Source organism: Pinus tabuliformis, chromosome 9, assembly GCF_031772625.1.
Source record: "Pinus tabuliformis cultivar Carrire ecotype Pingquan chromosome 9, CPIR1, whole genome shotgun sequence".
Taxonomy (NCBI): domain Eukaryota; kingdom Viridiplantae; phylum Streptophyta; class Pinopsida; order Pinales; family Pinaceae; genus Pinus; species Pinus tabuliformis.
This window is the reverse complement of record NC_142307.1, coordinates 1,659,150,452-1,659,156,451: the sequence shown is the minus strand read 5'-3', so window position 1 is coordinate 1,659,156,451 and position 6,000 is coordinate 1,659,150,452.

Here is a 6,000-nt window from a genome sequence, read left to right as displayed (position 1 = left end):
GCGTTGATCTATCTTTTTTATCTTTTCTTGAGCTGGTTTCATAACACTGTGTGTGTGTGTGTACTTTTAATTTGTTTAAATAATTTTTTGTTTTATAAGTTTTTTTCAACTAATTAATGTTACTTTTATTTTTTTCTTTTTGTATACATAATATCTAATTTAATAACATTATATGAGGATTCAACATTATTTATAGGTCTTTTCATAGCTTATTTTCATTTAAATTAGAAAAGAATGTTCTTTCCTTTAATAATAATTTCTAATACTATATTCCTAGTATATTTATCTTTTTAAATATTTATGTGTTTAATACTTATATTTTTCCTTATGTTAATTTTTTTATTATTTTAATGGTTTTATATGTTTAAATTATTTTATTTTATTTTATTGGTTTTTGACTAATTAATGTTGACATTTATTTTTATTTGATTTTTCCTTTGAATTCAAGCATTTTTGCATTATTTATTTCCTCCATCTATGTCATGATGACGAGTTTGGAACATTGACCCCAAAAATATTGTTGTGATTAATTCGAAGAAGTCATTCTCTTAAAAAATATTCTAGATTATATTAATATTTAATTTCGATATCAGCATGATTTTTCGTTCTTAGGTTAATTTAGGTTGAAGGTACATTCTCATTATCTAAAATACAAAAATATATATTAATTTAGGTTGAATATATATTCTATTTTTCTAAATTATAGAAGTAGAGTAGGGTAAAATTAATATTAATTTAGGTTATTCTATATTTGTAAAATATAAAAGGAGATTGTATTGATTACAATATTTATGTTTAGTTTTATTCTACAAAGCATAGAGAAGGATTGAACTTTTAGTGATGTAAACCTCTTTTTGAGTCCAAAATTTAATAAAAGATTTGCACCTTGAGAGATTTGATCCCTCTCGACACACTTGGAATTAAGATATATATTCGTTGGTTTTATCAAATACCAAGAGGGATAAAATCTCTTGAGATGCAAACTCATTTTTAGTGAAAATTTTGAGAAAATGTCGAAATATGTGATCCCTCTTGATACTTAATGGATTTGTATTTAAGATGGACATATGCTTGTTCTTTATAATATTATTTGTATTATATATAAATTTCACATCTCTATCTATACAAATTCTTATTATTAATTTTATTATAATCTTTATAATACATATAACTACATACATGTAAAGGGAATTTTATAGACACGTTTTATTACTATTTTTATTTTATTTTTTAATGTAATTAGCATAGCATAAAGTATATATAAAGAGGGAGTGTGCACATGCTTAGAAAAAGAGTTTATTGTAAGTATTAGGTTATTATATGTTTATTAACTAAATTTAAGTTTTAAGTTTTAAAATGTCATACTTCCAAATATGAATCTCCCCTCGATGGAATGACTAAGACATGCCAAGTTGGAGAGTGCATGGCCATCATCCCATCAAGCACTCACATATGAGGATGTGGCCATGCACCCTCTCTAATGTCATTAACAAGCCATCATGAAGTTTCTTGGAGGATTGTTTGACATCACTCCAATTTGGTGTTAGATCCCTCTGGAACTAGTATTCATTTAATGGTTGCAACTGAGTTGAAATTAATATTAGTTATGTTTGTGGGGTATGTATTTCTAGAGCCACCATTGGTTTCATTATCAACCTACAAGCCTCTGTAGAACACTCATAATTTGTAGATGTGGCCATTTGCTCCAAGAACAAGTTAGAGTTTGCACAAGGCAGATGTTAATTCAAGCTACAAGGCCTTGTAATGTATTCAATTATTAGCAATCAAGGGCTATTATTTGTCAACTACAATAATTCCATATGATTTTTTCTCTAGGGATACTACTTTAACTGTGTATAGTGGATAATTTTCTACCCTTTGTTGCTTCCTTTATTTATATTGTTCTATCCCATTGCATCCCCTAGGCATCAATTACATTGTTTTCTTATTTCTTTTTTTTCGTGTTAAATCTAAACCCCTCACTTAGACTATTATAGTCAGGTTTGGCTAGGTTTCTCCTTCACTTTGGATAATTTTTTCAAGTAAGGAACAATCCTTCTCCTTTAAGTTCTTCTCTAAATCCATCCTTGAGAAAATCCCTCATCTCCCAAGTTCCTCTCCTCCTTGGCTTCCACTAGCCTTCACTTCCATCTCTTAAGAAAACATTCATATTTCAGTATGTTTGTGTTATCATTGACTTAAGCTTACAATGTATTGTCGATGCAGTCAAATCCTGCATGGAGTGGCCCACTACATAAAACAAGGCTTTTGAGCCCAATAGAAAGTTTAAACTTCAACACCTTTGTAGTGCGTTGACACTCATTGAATATTCATGAAAAAATAATGGCGGTGAAACATGACATTGTAGGAAACCACAATGTTTGATAGGCATCGAAGTGGCTAGAGAGGTAGCATATTGGGTGCTTAAAACAACACACACCAGACAAAGATACTACTAATACATGTATATTGTTGATATCTACTATCATTTGAAAATTCTATTGGGTACTGTATTGTTGGATTACAATGAGGCCAAGGATGAATTTTTCCTCATGTTCGATGAGTTACAACTTTCCATGAAGAACCAAAAGAAACACTTGAATCAAATTGAACATTGTTTGGGCCTTCCTCCATATCTATGCTATGTGCAAGGAAGTAGCAAAGAGCTAATCATAGTGGAAGAACCAAACTCTGCTAATTTTGAATAATGGGTTATATTCAGTTGGTTGGGAGGTTAAACTAGTTAGTTATTTCTCATATTCCTGTGTTGACTACACCTACAACCAAGATAGCTAAAACTTATGCCCAAAGAATCACCATTAACTTGGTTCAGTCCATAAGACTAGGTAGACCACAATAACTGGGTGGTCAAAAGAAGAAGAATAAGAAAACTATTTTGAATGAGTGAAAAGAACCATAAGCTCCAAAAGCCAATGTCGGGGCCAAGAAAGAGCGAAAGCTAAAGTTACCATGTAATAATTGTGTTAGGGTCCATATGAAACATCATTGTCCATATTTGGACGAGGTCAATGAGAACAATACTTAGTGAAATCCCACCACACAACCTATTGTGTTGAAAATTCCTTTCCCACCTCAAGAACAATGCCAAATCATAATTGTTGAAAATATTGAACCTCTAAAAGGGGTAAATGTAGGGAATCCTCCTAGTGGGGATGCGCCTGTGACCATTATTTTATCTGAAGAAATGGTAAACTTGACCATGAGAAGAAAAATAAATGCAATAGTCATGCAAACTTGGATGCAAATGTAGATTTAAAAGTGGAAGTAAATATGTGTTCAATAATAGGTGCAAAAATTGGCGCAAATTATGGTGAAACAGAAGTGGATGCAACAACGGACACAAACATGCATGCAAAAAGGATGCAAACTTGGATGCAAAATAAGATGTAAAAAGCAATGTAAACATGGACACAAACATGGGTGAAATAGTGAACCCAAAATTACATGCAAAAGTGGATGTAACAAAAGTAGATGCAAAAGTAGGTGCAAAATGAGATCCAAAACATGATGCAAAATTCAATGCAAAAGGGGACACAAAAACATACACAATATTTGATGAAAAATGGGACAGAAAAGAGGATTCAAATGTGGATGAAAAAGTAGAAGAAAATGTGGGTGAAATGATATATGCAAAACATGGAATAAATTGTGGGTCAACAAATATGGATGCAAAAGTGAATACAACAAAAGAAACAAATGAAGATGCAAACTCGGATGAAAAAAAAGATGCAAGAAGGGATGCAAAAGTGGATGCAAATGCGGGTGAAATAGTGGACAACAAATTGGATGCAAAAATGAATGCAACAAAAGTAGATGAAAAAGAGAATACAAAAATCCATGCATAAACCCAACACAAAGGTGGATGCAAACATCGATGCAAAAGTAGAAGAGAACATGGGTTCAAGAGTAGGTCCAAAACATGACACAAATTATGGTAGAACAATAGTGGATACAATGATAGATGCAAAAAAAAAAGCAAACTTCAGTGCAAAAAAATATGCAAAAAGGGATACAAAAGTAGACGTAAAAATGGGTGCAACATTGGATGAAAAAGTGGATGCAATAGAAGTTGATGCAAAAGTAATGAAAAATGAGACTTAAAACCCGATGCAAAACTTGACACAAAGTGGATAAAAAAAGGGATGAAAACACAGATGCAAAATTTGATGTAAAGATATATGCAAATGACGATGCAAACGTGGATGGAAAATTAGAAGAGAAGGTAGGTGCCAAACTAGGTGCAAATTGTGGCACAACAAAAGTGGATGCAATAGTGGACATAATAATGGATACAAATGAGGACACAAATATGGATGCAAAACAAGATGCAAAATTTGATGCAACAAAAGTAGATTCAAAACTAGACACAAACCTTGACACAAAACTTGGTGCAAAAGGGGATGCAAAAATGGATGTAAACACTGATGCAAATGAGGATGCAAAAAATGATGCATGTGTAGGAACAAAAAGTGGATGCAATAGAGGATCCAAAAGTAGGCGAAAAAAAATTAGGTGCCAAACTCGACACAAACCTGAAACAAAACCTAGTATGATGGATGATGCAGGACTTGGTGAAACATTTGGTGCAAAACCTCATGCAAGGCATAGTGTAACACCTGGTGCTAAAATTGGTGCAAGGCTTGGTGTAAAAATGGCTGCAAATTTTGCTTCAAATATTGCACCATATTTGATAAATGGATGCATATATCACCAAAAATGGTCTCTAGATGCAAAAAAGGAAGCAAAAAAGGATGCATATGTACATGTTCCAAAGGAGAAAGAATAAATTTGGATAGTAAATATGAAAGGCGCATCTTTATTGTGTATAAGGATGGTTTAAAAGATTATAAGCATTGGAACCCAAAAAAAAGGAATTTTGTGTACATACGAGATGTGGTGTTTAGAGAGGTGAAAGTTGTTATAAAACATGCAGTCCTAGCAAAGGAACCTAAGAAGATAGATTTTGAGCTAAAGGAGGAAGAATCGGACCCTAGAACAGAAGAGGAATTAGAAGATGAAGAGCCACAAAATCAAGGTGTAAGAAGATCAGTCTGATAAAAGAAGAGAGCTACATGAAGAAACCTGAAGGCTTACGGTGAAGGGTAAGAAAAAAGTTGTATGCAAGTTAAAAAAAGTCTTTGTATGGGTTAAAACAGTCACCAAGGATGTGGTACCATAAATTTGATACATTTATATGGGGAGTTGGCTTCATCAAAAGTAAAGCAGATCACTGTGTGTATTTCAAATTGATTGGTGACCATGTTATTTATCTGGTTTTGTATGTGGATGATATGTTGTTGGCTGGAAATAGAAAATAAACTATCCAGGATTTGAACACTCAATTGTCCTCCAAATTTGACATGAAAGATCTTGGTGCTACAAACAATATTTTGGACATGAAAATTAAACGAGATTGGGCAAAGAGGAAGCTCTGGATAAACCAGAGGAAGTATGTCGAGACAATATTTAAAGGTTTAATATATAGGATAGTAAACCAGTGAAGGTTCCTATTCTTGTAGGTGTAAAGTTATCTGTTGAACAGTTTCCCAAGACACAAGAAGAGGAAGAGGACATGTCCCGTGTTCCATATGAAAGTGCAGTCAGTAGCTTGATGTATGCAATGGTTTGTACTAGACTAGACATTGCACATGCAGTGGGAGTATTGAGAAGGTTTATGTCAAAACTAGGGAAGGAGCATTGGAAAAGAGTGAAGTGGATTTTTGGGTATTTGCATGGCATTAGTGATTATAGTTTGTGCTACCAAGGAAGACCAGGATTGTACAGAGTTTGGAACATCCATGGCTTTGTTGATGCAGACTGGGTTGGAGATCTGGATTAGAGAATATCTACAAGTGGGTATGTCTTTAACCTATTTGGAGGTGTAGTTAGTTGGATGAGTAAGAGACAGTCTGTAGTGGCCCTTTCAACTAAAAAGGCATAATACATGGCAACCGCTGATGCAAGAGAGGAAGCAGTTTG